This window comes from Podarcis pityusensis, assembly GCF_964106645.2.
Source record: "Podarcis pityusensis genome assembly, chromosome: 2".
NCBI classification, from domain to species: Eukaryota; Metazoa; Chordata; class Lepidosauria; order Squamata; family Lacertidae; genus Podarcis; species Podarcis pityusensis.
The window spans coordinates 46947949-46964728 of record NC_138029.1 but is presented as its reverse complement, the minus strand read 5'-3'; positions in this window follow the sequence as shown (position 1 = coordinate 46964728).

Sequence of the window (16780 nt, the reverse complement as noted above, 5' to 3'; positions counted from 1 at the left end):
AGCAGCCATTTAAAAGAAACAGTAGAACTGTTGAAGTAGCCAACATTACACTATTTCAATCTTTAGCTCTTAAAGATCTCTTCTAAAAGATCTCAGCATGAGGTGTGAAATCCCTTTAATTATTCTGTGGTTACTGGTTCTTCTAAATGTGCTTGCATGTGGCATAGTGGAAACACAGCCACTCAAGGCATATTCTGAATAACAGGATTCTACATGTTTGTTCTACTAGATGGGTCAAATTCACCCATATTTTCCCCTTTCTTTCCAGACAGAAATGATACTATCAGCTGGCCTGCTTGAAGAACATTGAAAGGAGTTCACAGTAGGATAAAGGTGTGAATAATTCAATATAGGAAACACATTGAATCAATTGGTTGTGTGAAGATGGGGCGGGAGGAGGAAGGGAATATTGCGAAAGCCAGAGCTTTCAAAACTTGCCAACAAATAAAATGAAGGACTTTGTCACACCACAAGACACAAAGCAGTCTTAATTTTTAAAGCATAGCTCTGACGCACAGAACAATCAAATTATTTGATTGCTTGTCTAACATGAAGGCAGCATTATCAACGGACATTCTGCAGCTGTGAGATAAGATTGCAGGAAAGCAATCCTGCAAAACTACTTTTCCATGCAACTGACTATGATTTGGTGATTTGGACATTTCAAATTTAATAAAAAGGACTATTTAAATATATATTTTAAAAAATCTTCAGACCAAGGGGACGTATTTACATTGTAGCAGGTGTGCGTGTATTTCATTATTAAAAGTCCTCTTTTCAAAATGAAGTGACTGAATTAAGCATTTGAAATTACTTTTAAATTAAGGCACACACAGCTGGTGCAAATATAAGGGGACCTCCTAAAGTGCTCTCTTCTGATTGGGATAGTGAGTAGCCAGCAGAGCATGTTACTTGTCCCCCCCCCCCCCCCATGGCTGATTTGAATGGCACTGTAACAAAAATATTTAAAATGATTTCTGGTCCTCTCTGATATCACAAATCATCACACACACAGAGCTACAGGAATAATCAAAGATCCATTTGAATGATGGCTCATTAAAGACACAAAAACATTGCAGGTACCAGCCAAGCTTGTGTATGCAGGGCTGCAACATTCCCAACTCCCTAGTAGTTTCTTTATCTGTGAACCATGATGATTCCATATTGAGGCCAAACATTGCCTTGGAGAATCACAGGATGCTTCCACCAGCAAAACAAGAGGAGGTGTGATTGTTTTCTCTCTTCCCCCAATAGCCCTCTGTGCCCCTTAAGTATCTGTAACTTTCTGGAATGGGACCTCCTAGAAGCACCAATCCTGGTAACACCCCTACAGAAAGCTTACTCTGTGGCAGGAGCAGGCAACAGACATCCCAGTACTTTTCCATCTAGGTCAGAGGAGAAACGTCATATCAGCCTAGAAAGATTCCTAACTGTCCTCTCTCCCTGGCAAGCTTGCTGGGAAGACACAGGTTGCTGATTTTGGAGATGGAGTACCCCTTGGACCCCTCTGGAAACTTAGCATGCATGGGGACAATGATTCATCCATGGGCATAAATTTCCTTTCACAGGAGCATTGAAAGGAAAAGCACCAGGTCAGCTGGCTAATGTGATTACCATCTTATTTTCTCCAAGTGCCTCTAGCCCAGAAGCATTTTGGGGGTGAGGAAGGAAAGATCTCAGCTGTTGCATCTGCCTGGCTTAGTACTTCTCCTTTAATTGCCAGATCTTTAATATATCGAATTAAAAAGTAATAACAATAATCCTGGTGTCAGCCCTGGTGGACCCCTATGGAACCCATGGACCCTAGCGTTATGCCCTGGCGTTCTGGGTGATGGCAATGGGCCTGCTCCTCTTGAAAGGTTTTGCAGACAGGCATCCTTCTGTCTCTGTAGTTTGTATTCTGATAAATGCAGGGCTACAGGTTCCCCACCTCTTGTCTAGCATGTGGGTTCCCTGTAAGGCAGAGACCAAAAGTAAATAAAAATGTGCAAGTCATATCAACACAGCACAAGATAAATTTTAGATGGTGAACCCAGTAAAGAAACGATGAATGCCTTATTGAAGAGTCGAAACAAAGTAAAAAAAAAAAAAAATCCTTCTAATAGCACCTTAGAGACCAACTAAGTTAGTTATTGGTATGAGCTTTCGTGTGCATGCACACTTCTTCAGATACTTCAGATACTATTGAGGAGTACAGTGGTACCTCGGGTTAAGAACTTAATTCGTTTTGGAAGTCTGTTCTTAACCTGAAACTGTTCTTAACCTGAAGCACCATTTTAGCTAATGGGACCTCCCGCTGCCACCGCGCCGCTGGAACACGATTTCTGTTCTCATTCTGAAGCAAAGTAACTCAAGGTACTATTTCTGGGTTAGTGGAGTCTGTAACCTGAAGCATCTGTAACCCAAGGTACCACAGTAGTACTTATTGGCTCTAGAGTTCTCACACAGGCTAACTCCCATCCTTAAGTGGCAGAATGTTCAGATTTCTCATGGGACAACATGGCTCCCTGCATTTTTGTCTGTTTCAAAGAATATCATCTTTGATTAGCTATTGAGGAGAAGAATCCTGGAACTGGAGAAAGAAGGCCTTCTACCACCTAAGAATGGGAGTTGGCTTATGGGAGACAAACTGGTGGTGGTTTGCATTCTGATGCACTGTTTATTAGAGATCAAAAAAATCTCACACTTGGTCTTCTAATTAGAACAATGCCAAGTTAGCAGTGGCTGGGATTTTTGCAAGATCTTACAGGGAAATCTTCAAACAGAAAGTACTACTCTGCAGTGGAAAACAGAGGCGCAGGTGCATCTCTTTTCAGAAGCAGAAGAGGCTTCAGGACTTTTTTTTTAAAGCAATAGACCAAGAAATAAAGGTTTGATGAATCAAGCGTGGAATCAGCAAAGTAGAATAAAAAAAAATACACAGGCAAATTGGTTTCTGTGAAACCACACATTCTGTTTGAAACCCGAACTTGCAAAATTCATAGTAGTCCTAGAGGCTGACATTTTTTATTTTATTTTTTGTAACCTGCTAAGCTCCATGCTTTAGTGACGGGACATCTCTTTAGTTCTAAGACCCCAGGGATGCAAATAAATTGCTAGCAGTGTATTCGGGGCTATGAATGAAATTACTTCTGAAGGGAGTAACACATTTGCATGCATGAGATTTGGAAAGACAATAAAATAAAAGATGTGGCCAAGGCTTGAATAACATCAGCTTTGGAGACAAACATTTTCAGCTCAAGCCTTAAGTGTATATCTTGACCATAATATAAGAAAGAAAGAAAGAAAGAAAGAAAGAAAGAAAGAAAGAAAGAAAGAAAAGAAAATGGAACAGACATTCTCAGTTATAGACTATTATGAAAAATCAAAACTTTGTTGCATATAGTTACTTTCACGGATAATATAATAGCACATAAACCTGCAGATTCATTGTAATTAGAATATGTACCATGAAATAAGCAGTGCTGTAAGGGGCTGCAGGATAGATGGCCTCCTACTGCAAGCCCAGCAGGTCAATTAATTCCCCAGTCAGACATTCAAAACTCTGAAATTCAAAATCTATTTGCCACAAAGCTAACATTAATTGCTCCACAACATTTTAAGAAATTTAGTCACTCCTGGCTTTATGCTACTCTCCCATTTTGTCCCACTGGGACGTACCCTGGTGAGTCTCTTCATGGACAAATCTCCAACTCTTTCCACAGAAGCAGCTGTGAGTTTTTAAGACCAATTTCCCCGCGGCCCTTTCTCGTTGCTTCCCACATCAAACTTTATGAAGCTTGGATTCTGCTGATCTTTGTCAGTTCAATTCCAACCGGCAACAGACACGAGATAAAGCTGATTGTCATCAGTTGGAGGTATTGTCTGGTGAAAGGAAGCTGCGCCAATTAATTCTGTGTCATGGAAAAGTGCGTGAGCAATCTGTGCAGGATCAGGAGTGAGAGAAATGGGAAGCAAGCTTAGTACGTGTGACCATATAGGACAAAGCTAAAGCAAAGCATCACATCAAAGGAAGAAATCAGGCATCCGAATGAAGAAATCAGTAACATGGGGGTGTATAAACAAAATAAAGAGCCAAAGAAAAGGAGCAGCTTCCAGGGCTAGGAAGCTACTTAGTAGGAACATGCTAAAAGCCCCAGGAAAATTACATGTTGCAGAAGCAATGATATATTTCTGCCTTTTCCATAGCAAGCGGGGAGAAAGGGAGACTTCCAACTTTCACAATCTATTTTGTTTCTTGTCTTTCCTGAACCCTGAGGTCCGCCAGCCAGAACCAGGTTCAAAGGACACACATGATGGACAGAGAATGCACAAATTTCAGCCACTATATGCATATTCCTTAAACCCTGTTAGGAATTTTGCATAGTGACTGGAGACTATACAAAATTCAGACGAGATATGCACATTTACCCCAGGCCTGTTGAGGACTGTGTATATTGAAGGGTAAATGTGCATAATTCCTTTTTCATGTAAGCCTTATGTGCACGTTCTCCATGTGAATGTGAATGTGCACAATGGTCAGTTATTATGCAGTTATTTGCATTCCCCTTAACATATATCACTCTCCTGCTGTTATTAATATCAGATTATTATCATACATGTTGGTATAAAGGCAGGCTGTCACCTATCTCTGCCTTGATTCTCCAAGTGGCTTAGTTCTAGTGATATCATAACATTTGGAAGGGGAGGCAGTCTATAGAGCTGACAAGCAGTACAGTGGCTGTGGAGGAAACAAATAATCAGATCTAGGCTGGATCTAGATGCATCAAAGAAGTGTTTCAGTTTAAAGCGTTGTAAATTTATACAGGGAAAACAGGTAGAGAAAAACCAGACTCTACATTGCCATCTGGTGGCACAATGTTATATCGCACATACAACACACATAAATTGCTTTTTCTTTATCAGTCTAGCTGAGTCCTAAGAAACAAAGTAAGCTACAGGTGCAAATTGGGAGTTATTGATAGCCTTATCTGAAATATTCAGAGCTTGTCATTATCTTTTTTCCTCCTGTCGCTGTTTTTTTTTCTTTCAAAGTGTGTGGTGACCTTAGAATAGATTATTCATCATTCATTGTTAATTGTGAAAACTCAGAGATCGATTTGATGATTGTATTGCTATGACAATACGTGGAGTTATAAAAGGAAGATCTAGAAACCATTTTCGGAGTACTATCTCAGATTAAAAATGTGCATAGTGAAGTGCTTTATTCAGGCTAAGTTGCATTGCTTCAAGTGGACATTCATCTACACTTGGTAGTTTATTCCCATCTCTGAGAAATGCAGTTTTGGAACATATTTCACATTCAGTTCATGCTATCTTACCAAATAATTGTACTTAGTGGAAAAGTCCCTTTGAAGTTCCATTCTATTTGAACTGGAGAGATTTAAGCATATACTTATCTAACTCATTCAAATCAATGGGATTTGCAGCAGGATGGTAAGCATGTTAACTCAGAAGGAAGTCCCACTGAGTTCAAGGAGACTTCAGATGCAATCCTAACCCCATTTACTTAACAGCAAGATCCACTGAATTCAGTACTTCTAAGTAGGCATGGCTAGGAGTGTGCTGTTACTCTTCAGTAAGTGTGTTTAGCACTGCAGCCTTTACTAATTGGTTTTAGCAGGATGGTGCTCATAATTGGGTGCTCTGCATTCTGAATCATATGCTTAAAACCTGTGGCATTTAGATGTTTATGTTCCGACTCTCTTAGAAGGATTCCTGTTCCTTTATTTTATTTTATTTTTAAAACTCATGCTCCCAATTTCCCCCACATTCTACCCTGCCAAACCAATCCTTGAACACAATGAAATTCAGAATTTTTGTTTTACCTACAATACGTTCCCAGCCAATGCCTCTTTAAAAAGGCCTTTTAAAAATAGCTCATAACAGTTGGTGACACTGGAATAAAAAAGTACACTTCCTTCTGAGTCGCAACAGCTAGATTTTCAGGCATAGACAGAAAACCACGTGTGGTGATATTCATGCTAGACCTGCTAATCTAATATTAGTTTTCATATACAATGCACACAGACAATTAGTGTATCATTACGCCATAGTATATTTCTATGCATAATTACCGGGTTCCAATTATTCCCACTCCGTAAAATTAATGGTGTGACTAGTCTGTTCACATCAGCAAGATGGGGGTACTTATTAAGAAATATTAGCCTTGCGACTTCATGTTAAAATGTCTCAAAATGTGTAAATGGTGCGAAAAGAATTTAGCTATTTTCCAGCCAATCAAAGGTAAAGTTGGCACAACTTTATGTTGACCCAGAATCTTAATGTGGTTTCCAAAGCAGGTGAACACAAAAATAAAAGCTAAGGAAGTTTCAAGGTTCATACAGCCATAACGAAAAGATATTCGGGATGCCATGCAGACACACAGGTTTTTCTGACACAGATAAACCTTTGAAGTAAAAAAGGAGTGTGTGAGACAGCCCTTTGGTTACTCTGAAATTTCTAGGAATCTTCACCTGAACTCTCATTACAGATCTAGGAGGTAGGTAATAGCTTTCACAAGATGTTTGCTTCTGTTCTGCCTGCCATGAATAGAAATATCTCAGGTGGATATTTGTTAGAGTAGGCTCTTAGACAATAACCAGTAGCTCTTGCTGTAGACTTCATTGGGATTGACCAACATCTCTAAGTCACTCATTGAAATTCTTAGCGATGAATTCCATCCCATAAGCATTCCACCTATTAAATTATGCCCACAAGACCATGGGGGAAGCCAGGTATCCTTTTAAGTCAATCTTTTGTAATATCACACATCAAAACATCTTTGTTAACTTTAGCGGGGGTTTTTTCTCAGTTTGCTGCTGATAGCTGAAAAGATGAATGAGTTGCTCCTAGCAAAGCGATCATAGTCCCCTTCACTGGAGTACCCAGTGGGCTGTGCTGGAATGTCATGTGGTCTGGAAATACATCATGTTAAGTGTTGTTCAGGATGGCCCACAGCTTGAAAACTCTAGAGCATTCCAACAGAGTGATGTATCAAAATGGCTAGGAGATTAGTCATGGGTGGGAATGTCAAAAGAAAAGAATGTAATGAATACAGAGGATTCCAAGCTGTCTCACAATGCACAAAAAGGGCTTACAAGAACTTAAAACAGTGACTGCCAAGTGCAGATGCAGGACATAATTCAAGCGGCTGATTTTATTACAGAAGCTGGAACCATTGGACTGACTGCATCTTGACAACCACTAACACAGACATAGTGAAAACATTAGGAACATTTTTCTTTTTGTGAAATATGCCTCCTCTCCCCCATTCCCCTTCCACCTTTAGAGGACTATATTTCACCAATTGAAACATTGAGTGTATCTAGGAGCAAGCCTTTGGGTCTTGCTGTTCACACTGTAAAATTGGAAATGCTTTGCTTTGTTCAGGGGATTATTGTGGTGGTGAGTATTGCTGTATGACAATTATTATTGTAGTTGTTGTATATCCACTTATATACACATTTCCTGGATTACATCCGATGAAAGGAATTCTCTAATAATTTAAGACTGGTAAGGTGTGCCTTTTTTAATGGAACATGGGTGTTTATGTGCTATATACCATCTATAGCTATTTGTGTTTCTGTTTATACACCCAGAGTTTGTTATATCTACTTTAACTTATATATCCCTAAATTATGCATGGTATCTCTCGCAGGTGTAGCACCTGTGCCTGAAGGGTGCTCTATGGGCTCAGCAGAGACCACTGATTTCCTTTCCTTTTTGGTCCATGACAGTAGGCAACACGACAAAGGAAATCTGTGTGCACCTCCAGCTTCCCTATCCAATCTCTCATCCTCTCACACTACTTCTGGAGCTTGAATCACTTGAAAAGTGGACCACAGGACTGAATGGGGATTTGGGAGTTGTGTACACTGTTTTCCTGTTCTCTGGAATGTTCTGCACTACTTGTGCCTAAGCCCTGTTTGTCCTCAGGAGGGATGGGGGGGGGGGGGAACTGGACTTTCCACATGATGCGCCTGGAGGATTAGAACCAACACATCAATTTTAGAATCAGTTCTTTCTCCGATTCTAAACCACAACTGTATTTTGCTGCATATGCTGAGAAGGAGCGAATTCAAATTCCTTAAAATAGGCTTAATATATTTTATATCCCACAGAATGATAAGTAGAAGCTGGCACCTGCTGACAAGCTGCCTGTAGAAACTCACTTGAAGAATGAATGCAGTTAAACAATGCAAGTGAAAGAGACTCTAGACTACCTTTGGAAAGATGCCCTATCACAGGTTGCACAGATAAAGCTATTTTGACAGCAAGCTATACATACAATACTGAGATGACTCTAGTGTTTTTCACTTACACTTCATAAAAGCTGAGGACGGTACATTAGTCAAGGGACTGATACTGCATACAAAGCAAATATGATAAAAATTCCATACAAATTCTAGTGGAAACACAACTCTGAAATGGGAGAGATTTGTTGGAAATAAGTTTCCCCGGGCTATTTTTTGGCAGAAGCCAGTGCTTTTTTTCTAAAAAAATTATATGTTTAGGGGCACTCTCATTTTGACTCAAGAAAAATCACCATTTTATAGTTCAAATTGGGGAAAATAAATTCAGTAAACGGACAAAAGTACAAAGATTCACAAAAGGTTTAGGGGTAGGCATACCCCTGCATCCCCCCAGAAAAAAGCACTGATGGAAGCTATATACAATAATATACTAGTAGATCCTTTATTCATATCTTTAATACTTTATTCACCTCAGGACCGCTTCTGACATAATATTTAATTATTATAGTTTAGGTTTTAGCCTGCCCTTCATCAAATGATCCTGGTTTACAATACTGTACAACTACAATACAAACCATTCAAATAAATTCAGAAAATAAAAGGAGAAAAATATAAATAATTATCACTAACAAATTCAGTCACCCATGACTCTTTGTGGCAGCTGTCATCTCACCAAACAAGTAGGTATTTAGCTGGTGTCCAAAATGCCCGTGGCATCAGGGATGGCATTCCATACTTGGGGCCACCACAGAAAAGGCCTTCTTCTCAATGCTGCATGATGTACTTCCCCTTAGATCTAAGAATCTGGGAAGCTGATATAGGAAGACATATTCCTTCAGATACATGGGTCCCAAGTCATTCAGGATACCAGCAGCTTAAATATCCTGAAAATGTGTGCAGGAAGTGTGTAAAACATTCTTGAAACTTGTGTGTTAAGAACAGTACATAAGCTGAGTAAATTAATAAATACATTCTGCACCTATTTTTACAAAATTCTTCAGGCTATTTGCCCATGGGACCCTTTACAAGGTATACTATTTTCAACCAAATTGCCCAAACAATAAGGCTGGGGAGCTAATCCCTCCTCAAAGGTAAAGACTCTCCCTTGAATTAAGTCCCCTGCACCAAGCTCTCTGAAATGTGGTAGAATTCATTCAATTCAATTATTTCAATTCATTCCCTCAGAAGGGGCAACAACACCTGCAAATTTCACCCACTGCTGCCAAGAAGCCCATGCATTTATCTGGCAGGCTTCTTCCATTCAGAAGAGGTTCCTGTGTCTGCAAAGTTTATCAATTTCTGTCAAAAAAATAGTTGTAAGGAGTCTGTCACCCCTCTCTAGCCTTATCATGTCCAAGTATAAACACAGTTCGGGCAGAGATTGACTGGTATGGTGACAGAAGGGGGATTGGTCAGTGGTCCAACCCTTATCCATAGATAAAGACTTTGAAAAAGAACAAGATGGGGAGCAGCAGCCATATAATTGGGGAGCTCCACAGCCTACAAAGGCTAGCAACTTGAAGCATTTAACATCTTGGGGAAGGAAAGCTAATGAAAGAGATAAGTATTCCAGACACTGGAGGAAAGAAGTCAGGCAGACACTGTGACAGAATACCACAGCTCTGTAAAGAGGGGAGAATATACAGAAAGTGCACTTGGGGTCTGTATAAGAAAAAATTAAACAAGGTGGCCCAACAGTATTCGGAACTCAAGTTCCTGATGATGAGAAGAGGCTGAGGCTTCCCGTAGATATAACAGCCTCAACAAGTTCCCTTTTAGACCCTAAAGCACACTTGGCGTTCTGAAGGAATTTAGGCTCCTGAAAGTTGTGGGGCTTCTTATAAAGAGAAAGTAAACTGCGACAGTAGCCTTTTGTTCATTTTTCTTCATGGTAGTCAGTGGTGAGACTTGAAGTCTCATTCCACTTCAGGCCTGAGTCAAAGTAGGTTATGCCTGAAGCCTACATTTCTCAAACTTGGGTCCCCAGCTGTTGTTGGACTACAACTCTCATCATCCCTAGCTAGCAGGACAAGTCAGGGACTATGGGAGTTGTAGTCCCAAAACAGCTGGGGATTCATGTTTGAGAAGGACTACCTGAAGCAATCTGAAGGGAAGGGGCCACTCTCTGAAGCGCCAAAGTAGGATCCAAACAGAATCTTCTGCTCTGTACACTCCTGTAAAATATGGTTGCCATTAATACTATTATTTTAGTAACATAAGTGGCTATTTTCTTCCGGAAACTGATGTACACAGACAAGTTCAGCCCTTCTGAGGTATTAATCCTGACATACTGCAATGCAATGCAAAATTTCAGAATAGCTTCAAGGGCAGCCATATATAAGTTTTGGGGTGAGTAAAAAAAAAAAGGAATCACATAAACTTCTCTAGTGTTTTGAGAACAATTGGTCTGAAAACTGCAGGCATAAGAGAGGTGCCCCCTGGGTAAAAATTCCCCATTGCAGATAAGTATGTCCAGGTTTTTTTGTGCTAGGCATCTTTGAAATTGATTTTTTCAGGGGAGAGAACTAAAGGAGCTTCGGTTTTTGGGTAATCATTCCACTGATTACAAGTTTGATCTGTCAGTCACAATAGAGCTCTCCCTCTGTCCACTCTGCTGCTGTTGTTTTTATTTGCTTTCCCAATTGGCCCATTATAGCACTATTCCTTATATGGGAAGCTGAAAGACATTTAGGTTCCCTTCTGGTAGATGCTTGTTTGCAACATTTTCCTGACATCAGAATTGCTGAGGTAGCACAAGACACTTCAGGAGTCCCCCATTTTGTGCCGCGTCGTACAGACCCTATTTCACTTTTGCCAGGCCCCAAATCCCCTCAAGGCACCTGGCTTTGGTTCAGGATTAATCTGTATGTGAGGCACACACCTTTGTTATTTCCTTTTTCTTTGAGGACCTTTGATGTTGTTGTTGTAATAATAATAATAATAATAATAATAATAATAATAATAATTTATTATTTGTACCCCGCCCATCTGGCTGGGTTTCCCCAGCCACTCTGGGCGGCTTCCATAGAAACCAAAAATACACTAAAATATCACACATTAAAAGCTTCCCTGAACAGGGCTGCCTTAAGATGTCTTCTGAATGTCAGGTAGTTGTTTATCGCTTTGACATCTGCTGGGAGGGCGTTCCACAGGGCGGGCGCCACTACCGAGAAGGCCCTCTGCCTGGTTCCCTGTAGCTTTGCTTCTCGCAATGAGGGAACCGCCAGAAGGCCCTCGGCGCTGGACCTCAGCGTCCAGGCAGAACGATGGGGGTGGAGACGCTCCTTCAGGTATACTGGGCCGAGGCCGTTTAGGGCTTTAAAGGTCAACACCAGCACTTTGAATTGTGCTCGGAAACGTACTGGGAGCCAATGTAGGCCTTTCAAGACCGGTGTTATGTGGTCTCGGCGGCCGCCCCCAGTCACCAGTCTAGCTGCCGCATTCTGGATTAGTTGTAGTTTCCGAGTCACCTTCAAAGGTAGCCCCACGTAGAGCGCATTGCAGTAGTCCAAGCGGGAGATAACTAGAGCATGCACCACTCTGGCGAGACAGCCTGCGTACCAGGTGGAGTTGGTAGACAGCTGCCCTGGATACAGAATTGACCTGCGCCTCCATGGACAGCTGTGAGTCCAAAATGACTCCCAGGCTGTGCACCTGGTCCTTCAGGGGCACAGTTACCCTATTCAGGACCAGGGAGTCCTCCACACCAGCCCGCCCCCTGTCCCCCCAAAACAGTACTTCTGTCTTGTCAGGATTCAACTTCAATCCATTAGCCGCCATCCATCCTCCAACCACCTCCAGGCACTCACACAGGACCTTCATCGCCTTCACTGGTTCTGATTTGAAAGAGAGGTAGAGCTGGGTATCGTCTGCATATTGATGGACACCCAGTCCAAACCCCCTGATGATCTCTCCCAGCGGCTTCATATAGATGTTAAAAAGCATGGGGGAGAGGACGGAACCCTGAGGCACCCCACAAGTGAGGGCCCAGGGATCTGAACACTCACCCCCCACCACCACTTTCTGAACACGGCCCAGGAGGAAGGAGCGAAACCACTGTATAACAGTGCCCCCAGCTCCCAGCCCCTCTAGACGGCCCAGAAGGATGTTCTGGTCGATTGTATCAAAGGCCGCTGACAGATCCAGCAGAACTAGGAAACAACTCTCACCTTTGTCCCTAGCTCGCCGGAGATCATCAACCAGTGCGACCAAGGCAGTTTCAGTCCCATGATGAGGCCTGAATCCCGATTGGAAGGGATCCAAATGCTCCGTATCCTCCAGGTGTGCCTGGAGTTGTTCAGCAACCACGCGCTCAATCACTTTGCCCAAGAATGGAAGATTTGAGACTGGGCAATAGTTGGCCACACTGGCCAGGTCTAAAGATGGTTTTTTAAGAAGCGGTTTAATGACCGCCTCTTTCAGCGGATCTGGGAATGTTCCCTCACAGAGGGAAGCATTCACCACCCCGCAGAGCCCATTGCCCAGCCCTTCCCGGCTTGCTTTTATTAGCCAGGATGGGCAAGGATCAAGGAGACAGGTGGTAATATAGGAAGCTGCCTTATACCAAGTAAGTCCATTGGTCCATTTAGCTCACGATTGTCTGCGTTGACTGGAAGCAGCACTCCTGGGTTTTTCAGACTGGAGACATTCCCAGTTCTACTTGGAAATGTCAGGTGTTGAACCTGGGACTTTTTGCATGCAAAGCAGATACTCTGCCACTGAGCTACAGCCAGATACAAAGTATCTTGTTATGCAAGACATGAGGTGGAGAAGAAGTCTGAAGGAGGAGGAGACAGCTACTTTTTTGTTACAGAATGTACAGCACTGAATTTGCAGGTGAGGGCTCATCCACTTACTTGTGCTGTGCCTACAAAGCGGTTTTCCACTTCAGCCACACTTTCTAGGCATGAGTCCAAATTCCTGTTTGCTCCGATTGAGCCATAAAGAGAGGTTTCCCCTGGGGACAAGAGGAAGTGTGGATAAGCCCTAAGTGGTTAGGATGAAATTTAAGTCTTGCTCTTCCCTCATCACACTTTCTGACCTTGAGGTAGCTTGGTCTTCTTATGTATGACCTTGCCAAGAGAGAAGTGTGGTTTTTTATCACACTTTAGGTGCAAAAAGAGCACGTGTGGTAGAATAGTCAGTATGGGCTCACAGACATCAGCAAAAGTCCTCTTTTGGCTGATTGACTTACAAGTTTTGAACATTTTTACCTGAACTACCTGTCTTCCTTGATGAAAGATGGGTTACTGTAACATTTTTGTGATGATATACAGATGTACACTCGATGCTGTTCCACAACTATGCACGTAATTTCTGGTGCTGAAGATTCCAGGTCTCAAAACCTTTGTTCATCAGTTCAGAGGCATTCACACAGATGGAAATGACTGAAGAAATGATGCAGCAAGTGAATGGAAGTTTTGGGGCTGGTGGCTTATTCACCCTAAACAATAATAAGCAACTTTTAAAGATCAAAGAAGAGCAAGATTTTTCCTTTCCAGCAACCCATTATAAAATCATTAAGAAGTCTAAAGGCCTTGTCTCCCGTGTCACATGGATCCCTGGGTGATTTATAGAGCTAAGTTATTCATCATGATTACTGTGGTACTTCCAGCAAAGTTGTATTTATAAGAACAAATTGTATATCCTGCCTACCTCTCAAATGACCCACGTTAGGTGGGACCATCTTCATTTCAAACTTACATTTATCTCCATCAGGAGCTTAGCTTTACCATCTGGTAAGTGTCTTATTTATTTATTTGCCTACTCACTAATTATTTTTTTATTATTTTTTTACTGGATCAGCCTCTTATTTTTATGTGAAATTACTCTGAATAGAATAGAAACTAACTATGGTTCAGAAACTGCAGCTGGTGCAGAATTCAGCAGCCAGATAGTTGACTATGACAGGATGGTTTGAATATATAACACCAATACTGACATGACTGCTCTAGCTACCAATGTGTTTCCAGGCTCACTTTAAGTTTTATTTTATAAAGCCTTATGTGCCTCAAGGACTGCCTCTCCCCACATGAACCAATATGGACCCTATGATAATCATCTGAGGATCTTCTTCATGTGTCCCCTCTATGGGAGATTCAGAGTTTGGCAACCTGAGAATGGGCCTTTTCAGTGGTGGTTGCCCACTTGCAAAATGCTATCCACCGGAAGGCACAGCTTATGTCATCTTTATCTAGTTTTAGGCAAATACATTTCTCTTTACCTGGAATTTTGAACTTTAATTTGAACAATAGTTTTGTGGTTTCATTTAGTGGTCTGGGACCCCAATCCTGAATCTTTTAATCTTGCAGCAAATTATATGCACAGGTCTAGATAGGACATTAGTCTACCTAAAGGATGGTGAAACACATTTATTAGCTAAAATCAAAGTGTTTAGATGCATTTTTTATTTTTTTAATAAGAACATATTTATTCAAAAGTTATACTTCAACTTTGTCCACTGCCATAATACCACAGAACAATCACTCCAATCACCAATCCCTCCTCACTATTATGTTGACTTGCCAAATATCCTACATTTGAACTTGAGGATTTTGTAATATAACCAGGGGCTGCCTGCCATGTTAATTTCACTCACCAGGCCCATCTGACCCCACCAACCCTAGCCCTTTGCCATCTTCCATTTTATTTTATTTTATTTATTCCACCCTATACCCATAGATCACATGGCAGTTTTATACCTGATCAATCCTGTCTCCCTCTGCACCTCAGCAGTCTCCCTCCCCAATGTCTTTATACCTCACCAAATGCTCCTCCCTCTCTTTATACCAGGCTTCCTCAACCTCAGCCCTCCATATATTTTTGGTCTACAACTCCCATGATCCCTAGCTAGCAGGACCAGTGGTCAGGGATGATGGGAATTGTAGTCTCAAAACATCTGGAAGGCTGAGTTTGAGGAAGGCTGCTTTATACCCTCCCAATCCTTTCCTTAGCCAGACCCACCATTATAGCTTGCCCAAACCATCCCCCTTACCTGACAGCTTGCCCCTCCCCAACGTAGCTACAGTCTTTTACATTTTTTTATGGAAGGAGGAAAAGATATTATTGACTACTATTGTATATACCGAAGTCCCCCAATTTGCTAGGGGTTCTCCTTCTGCAACTCAAGAGACAGGCGGAATGTGGCATGTCATGCAGCTGCAGGGTCACACGGCTTGCAGTTGGCTCTGCTTGACAGCAAATCAAGGGGCTTGCTGGCTCTCAGGGAGGTGGGGCCCATGAGTGGACCAGAAGGAGGACTGAGTCTCCTCTGGGCCACACACAAGCTATTTAGGGAAGCCTGCCCCATCCATGCCATGGTGGTCATGATGATAGGGAAACTGCAACTGCAAAACTCCCTTGATGGAACATAATTGATTCAATATTATTTTCCATTCCAGCAGCTAATTCCAGAGAAGTGTTGCATCTAGGGATCTCTATGGGGAAAGCTGCCTTTTTTCCACTCTTGTACACTTCAGCATTGGCCCTTTCCCTTAAGTTTTTACTGGCTGAAGAAAGAAGGTGCCAACTTGCCTGGGAGTAAGTCTCCTTGAACTCAAGAAGACTTACTCCTGAGCAAGCATACACAGGAATGTACTGGAACTACACAATATAAAGTGCCCGGGTTCTCAAAGGCTCTTGCCTTGTTTCTGTCTGTGCCCCTGACAATTTGTGTCAGAAATAAAGAAAGAAAGACCATGAATTTATAGCTGCCTCTGCCCTTCCAAGATCAGCATTTTGTTCTGCTCACTGACAGTCTTCTGCTGAATCCAGCATTTCTAGTCCAAGCCCTTGTAATTGGTAAATTGTTGAATTATTATTAAAAGCCCTGACTGAGGCTTCTACTCTTGACTTTTCCGTTTGAGTAATAGAAAATAATCACTCTCTCTGGCTCTTGTGATTTAGTTAATTAACTGATAGAGAGGCAGCACAAATAATTTTTACAGTTGTGTACTTATTGTTTTAAGAATTATATGAAAATTAATCCCTTACCAGATGATTAGTGTTTTTTAAGATCAACTAATGAACAAAAACAGTCTTCTGTTTCCATTTTAATGTATTTTTAATCACCAGCTAAATAACAAAGAAGTGTCTTTTAAAATAATTAAGACTACACATCAAGTCTCCATAGGATATCAACAATAAAGGGGTTAATGATGCATACAGTAATCATGAAAACAATTTTTAAAACTTGAAAGAACCAAAAGCAACATCCCTAATCCAAACTCATCTGTGCCAGACTAAATTTCCACAATGTACAATGATTGTATTCATCCTGCAGAATTTGCAGAAAAAGTAATAGATGGTACTTCAGAATGGCAATTTTCCATTTACACACAGCCAAATATTTAAATTAAATTAAGCCCCAACAAAAGAAGGGAAGATGGAAACCACAGAGAACATGATCCAACTTACTGTCTCATGAAAGAACACCACAGGGAACATCTTTGTAAAATTAGAGCAGAGCTTTGTAGGCATTTAAAAAAAAAAAACTCATTTAGGAGTCTGTTTACACAATCACTTGT